The sequence below is a fragment of the Scyliorhinus torazame genome, unplaced genomic scaffold (genome assembly GCF_047496885.1).
Source record: "Scyliorhinus torazame isolate Kashiwa2021f unplaced genomic scaffold, sScyTor2.1 scaffold_672, whole genome shotgun sequence".
Lineage (NCBI taxonomy): Eukaryota > Metazoa > Chordata > Chondrichthyes > Carcharhiniformes > Scyliorhinidae > Scyliorhinus > Scyliorhinus torazame.
This window is the reverse complement of record NW_027308399.1, coordinates 90,824-106,477: the sequence shown is the minus strand read 5'-3', so window position 1 is coordinate 106,477 and position 15,654 is coordinate 90,824. Positions and strand designations below refer to the sequence as shown.

At 51.9% G+C, this 15,654-nt stretch overlaps 1 long non-coding RNA gene across 1 annotated transcript in view; it reads left to right on the top strand.

The window, feature by feature from the left end:
- The first annotated feature begins 490 nt into the window (after positions 1–490).
- LOC140406582 (uncharacterized) overlaps positions 491–15,654 on the top strand; it is a 45,914-nt gene continuing 30,750 nt past the window's right edge. The window contains exons 1-2 of the long non-coding RNA XR_011939206.1: positions 491–669; positions 1,529–1,593. This is a non-coding gene — a long non-coding RNA (uncharacterized lncRNA). The remainder of the gene's footprint in view (positions 670–1,528; positions 1,594–15,654) is intronic.

Genomic DNA, 15,654 nt, shown 5'->3' with positions numbered 1-15,654 from the left:
GTGAGAGTGGGTGCGGGGGAGTGAGTGATTGTGTCAGTGGGCCTGTGGTTGAATGGGGGAGTGTGAGTGAGTGTTAAAGAGTGTGGGATATGGAGGGGGGTCTCCTGATTGGGATGGGGTAGTTGGATGGTTTGGGGTCTTACGGATGCCAGACATGGGAATGGTGAGGAGGCCACGTTCCTGAGGGTTTGCCGTGGCCACGTTCCTGAGGGTTTGCCGTGGCCACGTTCCTGAGGGTTTGCCGTGGCCACGTTCCTGAGGGTTTGCCGTGGCCACGTTCCTGAGGGTTTGCCGTGGCCACGTTCCTGAGGGTTTGCCGTGGCCACGTTCCTGAGGGTTTGCCGTGGCCACGTTCCTGAGGGTTTGCCGTGGCCACGTTCCTGAGGGTTTGCCGTGGCCACGTTCCTGAGGGTTTGCCGTGGCCACGTTCCTGAGGGTTTGCCGTGGCCACGTTCCTGTTCATGGTGTGTGGCCCCAAAGGTACAGCTCAGCCTGTGTGTCTTTTGCAGGTCAGCTCCCCATGCACCAATGGAGGACAGTGAACCAGCCCTTCACTCTCAGCTATTTGGAAGAGCTGGTCAGATATGTCGGCTTAAATGAGGTGCATAAAGCCATCAACATGATCGTGGAGACACTGGGTCAAGAACCAACTCAACTCCCGCTACAGAGGTAGGCGGGTAGGCCTCAGTACAATGGATGAGAGGCTTCCTCTTCGACTTAACCAGCCCTGCTGCCTCTGCGTGTGTCTGTGTCTGTGCCTGTGTCCGTGTGTCTGTGCCTGTGTGCGTGTGTCTGTGCCTGTGTCCGTGTGTCTGTGCCTGTGTCCGTGTGTCTGTGCCTGTGTCCGTGTGTCTGTGCCTGTGTCCGTGTGTCTGTGCCTGTGTCCGTGTCCGTGTGCCTGTGTCTATGTGCCTGTGCCTGTGTGCATGTCTGTCCATGTGTCTGTGCCTGTGTCCGTGTGTCTGTGCCTGTGTCCATGTGTGCACGTCTGTGCCTGTGTCCATGTGTTTGTGCCTGTCTGTGTGTCTGTCCTGTGTCCATGTGTGCGTGTGTCTGTGCCGTCTGCATGTCTGTGCATGTGTCTCTGTGCCTGCGTGTGCGTTTCTCTGTGTGCATGTGTGTCTGTGTCCATGTGTGTCTATGCCTGCGTGTGTCTGTGCCTGTGTGTGTGTTCCTGCATGTGTGTGCCTGTGTGTGTCCATGTGAATATGTGTGTGTGTCTGTGTGTCTGTGCACACGTGTGTCTGTGTGCTCGCGGCTGTGCACGCATGCATCTACGCGTGCGTCTGCTGTGTCTGTACGTGTGTGTGTGGGTCACCTCCCTCTGTCCTGCCTGTGTGACTGCCCTGTGCCCCTGTCCTGTGATTGGGTGATTTGAGCGGGTGTGCTTGGTGGTCGGGGAGGTTGCACCCTGGGCTGGAGCATTGATGAGGTTTCCCAACTCCAGGGAAATAGGGGCTGAGATCAGGTCAGTGCTCTCGGTCGAGATGAAGATGTTTAACCTGTTCCTCTCTCTTCCCTCCGTTAGGAGTCTGTACAGAGAGATTCTCTTCTTGACCATGGCTGCATTGGGCAAGGACAACATGGATATCGGTGAGGGTCCGTACAGTCGACATTGTGACATGAGCAAAACCTCCACCTGTCCGTACAAAAATCATTAGTCGGCTGGTCGTTCCAATCGGAATTTTATCCCGGGGAAATCTCATCCACTTCCAACATGCAAATACGCTGATTCCCCATCAAACACATCCTCTACACTGTCCCCATCAAACACATCCTCTACACCGTCCCCATCAAACACATCCTCTACACCGTCCCCATCAAACACATCCTCTACACCGTCCCCATCAAACACATCCCCTACACTGTCCCCATCAAACACATCCTCTACACCGTCCCCATCAAACACATCCTCTACACCGTCCCCATCAAACACATCCTCTACACCGTCCCCATCAAACACATCCTCTACACCGTCCCCATCAAACACATCCTCTACACCGTCCCCATCAAACACATCCTCTACACTGTCCCCATCAAACACTCCCAGGACAGGTACAGCACGGGGTTAGATACAGAGTAAAGCTCCCTCTACACTGTCCCCATCAAACACTCCCAGGACAGGTACAGCACGGGGTTAGATACAGAGTAAAGCTCCCTCTACACTGTCCCCATCAAACACTCCCAGAACAGGTACAGCACGGGGATAGATACAGAGTAAAGCTCGCTCTACACTGTCCCCATCAAACACATCCTCTACACTGTCCCCATCAAACACATCCCCTACACTGTCCCCATCAAACACATCCTCTCCACGGTCCCCATCAAACACATCCTCTACACCGTCCCCATCAAACACATCCTCTACACTGTCCCCATCAAACACATCCCCTACACTGTCCCCATCAAACACATCCTCTCCACGGTCCCCATCAAACACATCCTCTACACCGTCCCCATCAAACACATCCCCTACACTGTCCCCATCAAACACATCCCCTACACTGTCCCCATCAAACCCTCCCAGGACAGGTACAGCACGGGGTTAGATACAGAGTAAAGCTCCCTCTACACTGTCCCCATCAAACACATCCTCTACACTGTTCCCATCAAACACATCCTCTACACTGTCCCCATCAAACACATCCTCTACACTGTCCCCATCAAACACATCCTCTACACTGTCCCCATCAAACACTCCCAGGACAGGTACAGCACGGGGTTAGATACATAGTAAAGCTCCCTCTACACTGTCCCCATCAAACACTCCCAGAACAGGTACAGCACGGGGTTAGATACAGAGTAAAGCTCCCTCTACACTGTCCCCATCAAACACTCCCAGGACAGGTACAGCACGGGGTTAGATACAGAGTAAAGCTCCCTCTACACTGTCCCCATCAAACACTCCCAGGACAGGTACAGCACGGGGTTAGATACAGAGTAAAGCTCCCTCTACACTGTCCCCATCAAACACTCCCAGGACAGGTACAGCACGGGGTTAGATACAGAGTAAAGCTCCCTCGACACTGTCCCCATCAAACACTCCCAGGACAGGTACAGCACGGGGTTAGATACCAAGTAAAGCTCCCTCTACACTGTCCCCATCAAACACTCCCAGGACAGGTACAGCACAGGGTTAGATACAGAGTAAAGCTCCCTCTACACTGTCCCCATCAAACACTCCCAGGACAGGTACAGCACAGGGTTAGATACAGAGTAAAGCTCCCTCTGCACTGTCCCCATCAAACACTCCCAGGACAGGTACAGCACAGGGTTAGATACAGAGTAAAGCTCCCTCTACACTGTCCCCATCAAACACTCCCAGGACAGGTACAGCACAGGGTTAGATACAGAGTAAAGCTCCCTCTACACTGTCCCCATCAAACACTCCCAGGACAGGTACAGCACGGGGTTAGATACAGAGTAAAGCTCCCTCTACACTGTCCCCATCAAACACTCCCAGAACAGGTACAGCACGGGGTTAGATACAGAGTAAAGCTCCCTCTACACTGTCCCCATCAAACACTCCCAGGACAGGTACAGCACGGGGTTAGATACAGAGTAAAGCTCCCTCTACACTGTCCCCATCAAACACTCCCAGTACAGGTACAGCACGGGGTTAGATACAGAGTAAAGCTCCCTCGACACTGTCCCCATCAAACATTCCAAGGACAGGTACAGCACGGGGTTAGATACAGAGTAAAGCTCCCTCTACACTGTCCCCATCAAACACTCCCAGGACAGGTACAGCACGGGGTTAGAGACAGAGTAAAGCTCCCTCTACACTGTCCCCCATCAAACTCTCCCAGGACAGGTACAGCACGGGGTTAGATACAGAGTAAAGCTCCCTCTACACTGTCCCCATCAAACACTCCCAGGACAGGTACAGCACGGGGTTAGATACAGTGTAAAGCTCCCTCTACACTATCCCCATCAAACACTCCCAGGACAGGTACAGCACGGGGTTAGATACCAAGTAAAGCTCCCTCTACACTGTCCCCATCAAACATTCCAAGGACAGGTACAGCACGAGGTTAAATACAGAGTATATCTCCCTCTACACTGTCCCCATCAAACACTCCCAGGACAGGTACAGCACGGGGTTAGATACAGAGTAAAGCTCCCTCTCCACTGTCCCCATCAAACACTCCCAGGACAGGTACAGCACGGGGTTAGATACAGAGTAAAGCTCCCTCTACACTGTCCCCATCAAACACTCCCAGGACAGGTACAGCACGGGGTTAGATACAGAGTACAGCTCCCTCTACACTGTGCCCATCAAACATTCCAAGGACAGGTACAGCAAGGGGTTAGATACAGAGTAAAGCTCCCTCTACACTGTCCCCATCAAACACTCCCCGGACAGGTACAGCACGGGGTTAGATACAGAGTAACGCTCCCTCTACACTGTCCCCCATCAAACACTCCCAGGACAGGTACAGCACGGGGTTAGATACAGAGTAAAGCTCCCTCTACACTGTCCACATCAAACACTCCCAAGACAGGTACAGCACGGGGTTAGATACAGAGTAAAGCTCCCTCTACACTGTCCCCATCAAACACTCCGAGGACAGGTACAGCACGGGATTAGATACCAAGTAAAGCTCCCTCTACACTGTCCCCATCAAACACTCCCAGGACAGGTACAGCACGGGGTTAGATACAGAGTAAAGCTCCCTATACACTGTCCCCATCAAACACTCCCAGGACAGGTACAGCACGGGGTTAGATACAGAGTAAAGCTCCCTCTACACTTTCCCCATCAAACACTCCCAGGACAGGTACAGCACGGGGTTAGATACAGAGTAAAGCTCCCTCTACACTGTCCCCATCAAACACTCCCAGGACAGGTACAGCACGGGGTTAGATACAGAGTAACGCTCCCTCTACACTGTCCCCCATCAAACACTCCCAGGACAGATACAGCACGGGGTTAGATACAGAGTAAAGCTCCCTCTACACTGTCCCATCAAACACTCCCAGGACAGGTACAGCATGGGGTTAGATACAGAGTAAAGCTCCCTCTACACTGTCCCCATCAAACACTCCCAGGACAGTTACAGCACGGGGTTAGATACAGAGTAACGCTCCCTCTACACTGTCCCCCATCAAACTCTCCCAGGACAGGTACAGCACGGGGTTAGATACAGAGTAAAGCTCCCTCTACACTGTCCACATCAAACACTCCCAGGACAGGTACAGCACGGGGTTAGATACAGAGTAAAGCTCCCTCTACACTGTCCCCATCAAACACTCCCAGGACAGGTACAGCACGGGGTTAGATACCAAGTCAAGCTCCCTCTACACTGTCCCCATCAAACACTCCCAGGACAGGTACAGCACGGGGTTAGATACAGAGTAAAGCTCCCTCTACACTGTCCCCATCAAACACTCCCAGGACAGGTACAGCACGGGGTTAGATACAGAGTAAAGCTCCCTCTACACTGTCCCCATCAAACACTCCCAGGACAGGTACAGCACGGGGTTAAATACAGAGTAAAACTCCCTCTACACTGTCCCCATCAAACACTCCCAGGACAGGTACAGCACGGGGTTAGATACAGAGTAAAGCTCCCTCCACACTGTCCCCATCAAACACTCCCAGGACAGGTACAGCACGGGGTTAGATACAGAGTAAAGCTCCCTCTACACTGTCCACATCAAACACTCCCAGGACAGGTACAGCACGGGGTTAGATACAGAGTAAAGCTCCCTCTACACTGTCCCCATCAAACACTCCCAGGACAGGTACAGCACGGGGTTAGATACAGAGTAAAGCTCCCTCTACACTGTGCCCATCAAACATTCCAAGGACAGGTACAGCACGGGGTTAGATACAGAGTAAAGCTCCCTCTACACTGTCCCCATCAAACACTCCCAGGACAGGTACAGCACGGGGTTAGATACAGAGTAAAGCTCCCTCTACACTTTCCCCATCAAACACTCCCAGGACAGGTACAGCACGGGGTTAGATACAGAGTAAAGCTCCCTCTACACTGTCCCCATCAAACACTCCCAGGACAGGTACAGCACGGGGTTAGATACAGAGTAACGCTCCCTCTACACTGTCCCCCATCAAACACTCCCAGGACAGATACAGCACGGGGTTAGATACAGAGTAAAGCTCCCTCTACACTGTCCACATCAAACACTCCCAGGACAGGTACAGCACGGGGTTAGATACAGAGTAAAGCTCCCTCTACACTGTCCCCATCAAACACTCCGAGGACAGGTACAGCACGGGATTAGATACCAAGTAAAGCTCCCTCTACACTGTCCCCATCAAACACTCCCAGGACAGGTACAGCACGGGGTTAGATACAGAGTAAAGCTCCCTTTACACTGTCCCCATCAAACACTCCCAGGACAGGTACAGCACAGGCTTAGATACAGAGTAAAGCTCCCTCTACACTGTCCCCATCAAACACTCCCAGGACAGGTACAGCACGGGGTTAGATACAGTGTAAAGCTCCCTCTACACTATCCCCATCAAACACTCCCAGGACAGGTACAGCACGGGGTTAGATACCAAGTAAAGCTCCCTCTACACTGTCCCCATCAAACATTCCAAGGACAGGTACAGCACGAGGTTAAATACAGAGTATATCTCCCTCTACACTGTCCCCATCAAACACTCCCAGGACAGGTACAGCACGGGGTTAGATACAGAGTAAAGCTCCCTCTCCACTGTCCCCATCAAACACTCCCAGGACAGGTACAGCACGGGGTTAGATACAGAGTAAAGCTCCCTCTACACTGTCCCCATCAAACACTCCCAGGACAGGTACAGCACGGGGTTAGATACAGAGTACAGCTCCCTCTACACTGTGCCCATCAAACATTCCAAGGACAGGTACAGCACGGGGTTAGATACAGAGTAAAGCTCCCTCTACACTGTCCCCATCAAACACTCCCCGGACAGGTACAGCACGGGGTTAGATACAGAGTAACGCTCCCTCTACACTGTCCCCCATCAAACACTCCCAGGACAGGTACAGCACGGGGTTAGATACAGAGTAAAGCTCCCTCTACACTGTCCACATCAAACACTCCCAAGACAGGTACAGCACGGGGTTAGATACAGAGTAAAGCTCCCTCTACACTGTCCCCATCAAACACTCCGAGGACAGGTACAGCACGGGATTAGATACCAAGTAAAGCTCCCTCTACACTGTCCCCATCAAACACTCCCAGGACAGGTACAGCACGGGGTTAGATACAGAGTAAAGCTCCCTATACACTGTCCCCATCAAACACTCCCAGGACAGGTACAGCACGGGGTTAGATACAGAGTAAAGCTCCCTCTACACTTTCCCCATCAAACACTCCCAGGACAGGTACAGCACGGGGTTAGATACAGAGTAAAGCTCCCTCTACACTGTCCCCATCAAACACTCCCAGGACAGGTACAGCACGGGGTTAGATACAGAGTAACGCTCCCTCTACACTGTCCCCCATCAAACACTCCCAGGACAGATACAGCACGGGGTTAGATACAGAGTAAAGCTCCCTCTACACTGTCCACATCAAACACTCCCAGGACAGGTACAGCACGGGGTTAGATACAGAGTAAAGCTCCCTCTACACTGTCCCCATCAAACACTCCGAGGACAGGTACAGCACGGGATTAGATACCAAGTAAAGCTCCCTCTACACTGTCCCCATCAAACACTCCCAGGACAGGTACAGCACGGGGTTAGATACAGAGTAAAGCTCCCTTTACACTGTCCCCATCAAACACTCCCAGGACAGGTACAGCACAGGCTTAGATACAGAGTAAAGCTCCCTCTACACTGTCCCCATCAAACACTCCCAGGACAGGTACAGCACGGGGTTAGATACAGTGTAAAGCTCCCTCTACACTATCCCCATCAAACACTCCCAGGACAGGTACAGCACGGGGTTAGATACCAAGTAAAGCTCCCTCTACACTGTCCCCATCAAACATTCCAAGGACAGGTACAGCACGAGGTTAAATACAGAGTATATCTCCCTCTACACTGTCCCCATCAAACACTCCCAGGACAGGTACAGCACGGGGTTAGATACAGAGTAAAGCTCCCTCTCCACTGTCCCCATCAAACACTCCCAGGACAGGTACAGCACGGGGTTAGATACAGAGTAAAGCTCCCTCTACACTGTCCCCATCAAACACTCCCAGGACAGGTACAGCACGGGGTTAGATACAGAGTACAGCTCCCTCTACACTGTGCCCATCAAACATTCCAAGGACAGGTACAGCACGGGGTTAGATACAGAGTAAAGCTCCCTCTACACTGTCCCCATCAAACACTCCCCGGACAGGTACAGCACGGGGTTAGATACAGAGTAACGCTCCCTCTACACTGTCCCCCATCAAACACTCCCAGGACAGGTACAGCACGGGGTTAGATACAGAGTAAAGCTCCCTCTACACTGTCCACATCAAACACTCCCAAGACAGGTACAGCACGGGGTTAGATACAGAGTAAAGCTCCCTCTACACTGTCCACATCAAACACTCCCAAGACAGGTACAGCACGGGGTTAGATACAGAGTAAAGCTCCCTCTACACTGTCCCCATCAAACACTCCGAGGACAGGTACAGCACGGGATTAGATACCAAGTAAAGCTCCCTCTACACTGTCCCCATCAAACACTCCCCGGACAGGTACAGCACGGGGTTAGATACAGAGTAACGCTCCCTCTACACTGTCCCCCATCAAACACTCCCAGGACAGGTACAGCACGGGGTTAGATACAGAGTAAAGCTCCCTCTACACTGTCCACATCAAACACTCCCAAGACAGGTACAGCACGGGGTTAGATACAGAGTAAAGCTCCCTCTACACTGTCCCCATCAAACACTCCGAGGACAGGTACAGCACGGGATTAGATACCAAGTAAAGCTCCCTCTACACTGTCCCCATCAAACACTCCCAGGACAGGTACAGCACGGGGTTAGATACAGAGTAAAGCTCCCTATACACTGTCCCCATCAAACACTCCCAGGACAGGTACAGCACGGGGTTAGATACAGAGTAAAGCTCCCTCTACACTTTCCCCATCAAACACTCCCAGGACAGGTACAGCACGGGGTTAGATACAGAGTAAAGCTCCCTCTACACTGTCCCCATCAAACACTCCCAGGACAGGTACAGCACGGGGTTAGATACAGAGTAACGCTCCCTCTACACTGTCCCCCATCAAACACTCCCAGGACAGATACAGCACGGGGTTAGATACAGAGTAAAGCTCCCTCTACACTGTCCCATCAAACACTCCCAGGACAGGTACAGCATGGGGTTAGATACAGAGTAAAGCTCCCTCTACACTGTCCCCATCAAACACTCCCAGGACAGTTACAGCACGGGGTTAGATACAGAGTAACGCTCCCTCTACACTGTCCCCCATCAAACTCTCCCAGGACAGGTACAGCACGGGGTTAGATACAGAGTAAAGCTCCCTCTACACTGTCCACATCAAACACTCCCAGGACAGGTACAGCACGGGGTTAGATACAGAGTAAAGCTCCCTCTACACTGTCCCCATCAAACACTCCCAGGACAGGTACAGCACGGGGTTAGATACCAAGTCAAGCTCCCTCTACACTGTCCCCATCAATCACTCCCAGGACAGGTACAGCACGGGGTTAGATACAGAGTAAAGCTCCCTCTACACTGTCCCCATCAAACACTCCCAGGACAGGTACAGCACGGGGTTAGATACAGAGTAAAGCTCCCTCTACACTGTCCCCATCAAACACTCCCAGGACAGGTACAGCACGGGGTTAAATACAGAGTAAAACTCCCTCTACACTGTCCCCATCAAACACTCCCAGGACAGGTACAGCACGGGGTTAGATACAGAGTAAAGCTCCCTCCACACTGTCCCCATCAAACACTCCCAGGACAGGTACAGCACGGGGTTAGATACAGAGTAAAGCTCCCTCTACACTGTCCACATCAAACACTCCCAGGACAGGTACAGCACGGGGTTAGATACAGAGTAAAGCTCCCTCTACACTGTCCCCATCAAACACTCCCAGGACAGGTACAGCACGGGGTTAGATACAGAGTAAAGCTCCCTCTACACTGTGCCCATCAAACATTCCAAGGACAGGTACAGCACGGGGTTAGATACAGAGTAAAGCTCCCTCTACACTGTCCCCATCAAACACTCCCAGGACAGGTACAGCACGGGGTTAGATACAGAGTAAAGCTCCCTCTACACTTTCCCCATCAAACACTCCCAGGACAGGTACAGCACGGGGTTAGATACAGAGTAAAGCTCCCTCTACACTGTCCCCATCAAACACTCCCAGGACAGGTACAGCACGGGGTTAGATACAGAGTAACGCTCCCTCTACACTGTCCCCCATCAAACACTCCCAGGACAGATACAGCACGGGGTTAGATACAGAGTAAAGCTCCCTCTACACTGTCCACATCAAACACTCCCAGGACAGGTACAGCACGGGGTTAGATACAGAGTAAAGCTCCCTCTACACTGTCCCCATCAAACACTCCGAGGACAGGTACAGCACGGGATTAGATACCAAGTAAAGCTCCCTCTACACTGTCCCCATCAAACACTCCCAGGACAGGTACAGCACGGGGTTAGATACAGAGTAAAGCTCCCTTTACACTGTCCCCATCAAACACTCCCAGGACAGGTACAGCACAGGCTTAGATACAGAGTAAAGCTCCCTCTACACTGTCCCCATCAAACACTCCCAGGACAGGTACAGCACGGGGTTAGATACAGTGTAAAGCTCCCTCTACACTATCCCCATCAAACACTCCCAGGACAGGTACAGCACGGGGTTAGATACCAAGTAAAGCTCCCTCTACACTGTCCCCATCAAACATTCCAAGGACAGGTACAGCACGAGGTTAAATACAGAGTATATCTCCCTCTACACTGTCCCCATCAAACACTCCCAGGACAGGTACAGCACGGGGTTAGATACAGAGTAAAGCTCCCTCTCCACTGTCCCCATCAAACACTCCCAGGACAGGTACAGCACGGGGTTAGATACAGAGTAAAGCTCCCTCTACACTGTCCCCATCAAACACTCCCAGGACAGGTACAGCACGGGGTTAGATACAGAGTACAGCTCCCTCTACACTGTGCCCATCAAACATTCCAAGGACAGGTACAGCACGGGGTTAGATACAGAGTAAAGCTCCCTCTACACTGTCCCCATCAAACACTCCCCGGACAGGTACAGCACGGGGTTAGATACAGAGTAACGCTCCCTCTACACTGTCCCCCATCAAACACTCCCAGGACAGGTACAGCACGGGGTTAGATACAGAGTAAAGCTCCCTCTACACTGTCCACATCAAACACTCCCAAGACAGGTACAGCACGGGGTTAGATACAGAGTAAAGCTCCCTCTACACTGTCCCCATCAAACACTCCGAGGACAGGTACAGCACGGGATTAGATACCAAGTAAAGCTCCCTCTACACTGTCCCCATCAAACACTCCCAGGACAGGTACAGCACGGGGTTAGATACAGAGTAAAGCTCCCTATACACTGTCCCCATCAAACACTCCCAGGACAGGTACAGCACGGGGTTAGATACAGAGTAAGGCTCCCTCTACACTTTCCCCATCAAACACTCCCAGGACAGGTACAGCACGGGGTTAGATACAGAGTAAAGCTCCCTCTACACTGTCCCCATCAAACACTCCCAGGACAGGTACAGCACGGGGTTAGATACAGAGTAACGCTCCCTCTACACTGTCCCCCATCAAACACTCCCAGGACAGATACAGCACGGGGTTAGATACAGAGTAAAGCTCCCTCTACACTGTCCACATCAAACACTCCCAGGACAGGTACAGCACGGGGTTAGATACAGAGTAAAGCTCCCTCTACACTGTCCCCATCAAACACTCCGAGGACAGGTACAGCACGGGATTAGATACCAAGTAAAGCTCCCTCTACACTGTCCCCATCAAACACTCCCAGGACAGGTACAGCACGGGGTTAGATACAGAGTAAAGCTCCCTTTACACTGTCCCCATCAAACACTCCCAGGACAGGTACAGCACAGGCTTAGATACAGAGTAAAGCTCCCTCTACACTGTCCCCATCAAACACTCCCAGGACAGGTACAGCACGGGGTTAGATACAGTGTAAAGCTCCCTCTACACTATCCCCATCAAACACTCCCAGGACAGGTACAGCACGGGGTTAGATACCAAGTAAAGCTCCCTCTACACTGTCCCCATCAAACATTCCAAGGACAGGTACAGCACGAGGTTAAATACAGAGTATATCTCCCTCTACACTGTCCCCATCAAACACTCCCAGGACAGGTACAGCACGGGGTTAGATACAGAGTAAAGCTCCCTCTCCACTGTCCCCATCAAACACTCCCAGGACAGGTACAGCACGGGGTTAGATACAGAGTAAAGCTCCCTCTACACTGTCCCCATCAAACACTCCCAGGACAGGTACAGCACGGGGTTAGATACAGAGTACAGCTCCCTCTACACTGTGCCCATCAAACATTCCAAGGACAGGTACAGCACGGGGTTAGATACAGAGTAAAGCTCCCTCTACACTGTCCCCATCAAACACTCCCCGGACAGGTACAGCACGGGGTTAGATACAGAGTAACGCTCCCTCTACACTGTCCCCCATCAAACACTCCCAGGACAGGTACAGCACGGGGTTAGATACAGAGTAAAGCTCCCTCTACACTGTCCACATCAAACACTCCCAAGACAGGTACAGCACGGGGTTAGATACAGAGTAAAGCTCCCTCTACACTGTCCCCATCAAACACTCCGAGGACAGGTACAGCACGGGATTAGATACCAAGTAAAGCTCCCTCTACACTGTCCCCATCAAACACTCCCAGGACAGGTACAGCACGGGGTTAGATACAGAGTAAAGCTCCCTATACACTGTCCCCATCAAACACTCCCAGGACAGGTACAGCACGGGGTTAGATACAGAGTAAAGCTCCCTTTACACTGTCCCCATCAAACACTCCCAGGACAGGTACAGCACGGGGTTAGATACAGAGTAAAGCTCCCTCTACACTGTCCCCATCAAACACTCCCAGGACAGGTACAGCACGGGGTTAGATACAGTGTAAAGCTCCCTCTACACTATCCCCATCAAACACTCCCAGGACAGGTACAGCCCGGGGTTAGATACCAAGTAAAGCTCCCTCTACACTGTCCCCATCAAACATTCCAAGGACAGGTACAGCACGAGGTTAAATACAGAGTAAAGCTCCCTCTACACTGTCCCCATCAAACACTCCCCGGACAGGTACAGCACGGGGTTAGATACAGAGTAAAGCTCCCTCTCCACTGTCCCCATCAAACACTCCCAGGACAGGTACAGTACGTGATTAGATACAGAGTAAAGCTCCCTCTACACTGTCCCCATCAAACACTCCCAGGACAGGTACAGCACGGGGTTAGATACAGAGTACAGCTCCCTCTACACTGTGCCCATCAAACATTCCAAGGACAGGTACAGCACGGGGTTAGATACAGAGTAAAGCTCCCTCTACACTGTCCCCATCAAACACTCCCAGGACAGGTACAGCATGGGGTTAGATACAGAGTAAAGCTCCCTCTAAACTGTCCCCATCAAACAATCCAGGGCAGGTACAGCACGGGGTTAGATACAGAGTAAAGCTCCCTCTACACTGTCCCCATCAAACATTCCAAGGACAGGTACAGCACGGGGTTAGATACAGAGTAAAGCTCCCTCTACACTGTCCCATCAAACACTCCCAGGACAGGTACAGCATGGGGTTAGATACAGAGTAAAGCTCCCTCTACACTGTCCCCATCAAACACTCCCAGGACAGTTACAGCACGGGGTTAGATACAGAGTAACGCTCCCTCTACACTGTCCCCCATCAAACTCTCCCAGGACAGGTACAGCACGGGGTTAGATACAGAGTAAAGCTCCCTCTACACTGTCCACATCAAACACTCCCAGGACAGGTACAGCACGGGGTTAGATACAGAGTAAAGCTCCCTCTACACTGTCCCCATCAAACACTCCCAGGACAGGTACAGCACGGGGTTCGATACAGAGTAAAGCTCCCTCTACACTGTCCCCCATCAAACTCTCCCAGGACAGGTACAGCACGGGGTTAGATACAGAGTAAAGCTCCCTCTACACTGTCCACATCAAACACTCCCAGGACAGGTACAGCACGGGGTTAGATACAGAGTAAAGCTCCCTCTACACTGTCCCCATCAAACACTCCCAGGACAGGTACAGCACGGGGTTAGATACAGAGTAAAGCTCCCTCTACACTGTCCCCCATCAAACACTCCCAGGACAGGTACAGCACGGGGTTAGATACAGAGTAAAGCTCCCTCTACACTGTCCACATCAAACACTCCCAGGACATGTACAGCACGGGGTTAGATACAGAGTAAAGCTCCCTCTACACTGTCCCCATCAAACACTCCCAGGACAGGTACAGCACGGGGTTAGATACCAAGTCAAGCTCCCTCTACACTGTCCCCATCAAACACTCCCAGGACAGGTACAGCACGGGGTTAGATACAGAGTAAAGCTCCCTCTACACTGTCCCCATCAAACACTCCCAGGACAGGTACAGCACGGGGTTAGATACAGAGTAAAGCTCCCTCTACACTGTCCCCATCAAACACTCCCAGGACAGGTACAGCACGGGGTTAAATACAGAGTAAAACTCCCTCTACACTGTCCCCATCAAACACTCCCAGGACAGGTACAGCACGGGGTTAGATACAGAGTAAAGCTCCCTCCACACTGTCCCCATCAAACACTCCCAGGACAGGTACAGCACGGGGTTAGATACAGAGTAAAGCTCCCTCTACACTGTCCACATCAAACACTCCCAGGACAGGTACAGCACGGGGTTAGATACAGAGTAAAGCTCCCTCTACACTGTCCCCATCAAACACTCCCAGGACAGGTACAGCACGGGGTTAGATACAGAGTAAAGCTCCCTCTACACTGTGCCCATCAAACATTCCAAGGACAGGTACAGCACGGGGTTAGATACAGAGTAAAGCTCCCTCTACACTGTCCCCATCAAACACTCCCAGGACAGGTACAGCACGGGGTTAGATACAGAGTAAAGCTCCCTCTACACTTTCCCCATCAAACACTCCCAGGACAGGTACAGCACGGGGTTAGATACAGAGTAAAGCTCCCTCTACACTGTCCCCATCAAACACTCCCAGGACAGGTACAGCACGGGGTTAGATACAGAGTAACGCTCCCTCTACACTGTCCCCCATCAAACACTCCCAGGACAGATACAGCACGGGGTTAGATACAGAGTAAAGCTCCCTCTACACTGTCCACATCAAACACTCCCAGGACAGGTACAGCACGGGGTTAGATACAGAGTAAAGCTCCCTCTACACTGTCCCCATCAAACACTCCGAGGACAGGTACAGCACGGGATTAGATACCAAGTAAAGCTCCCTCTACACTGTCCCCATCAAACACTCCCAGGACAGGTACAGCACGGGGTTAGATACAGAGTAAAGCTCCCTTTACACTGTCCCCATCAAACACTCCCAGGACAGGTACAGCACAGGCTTAGATACAGAGTAAAGCTCCCTCTACACTGTCCCCATCAAACACTCCCAGGACAGGTACAGCACGGGGTTAGATACAGTGTA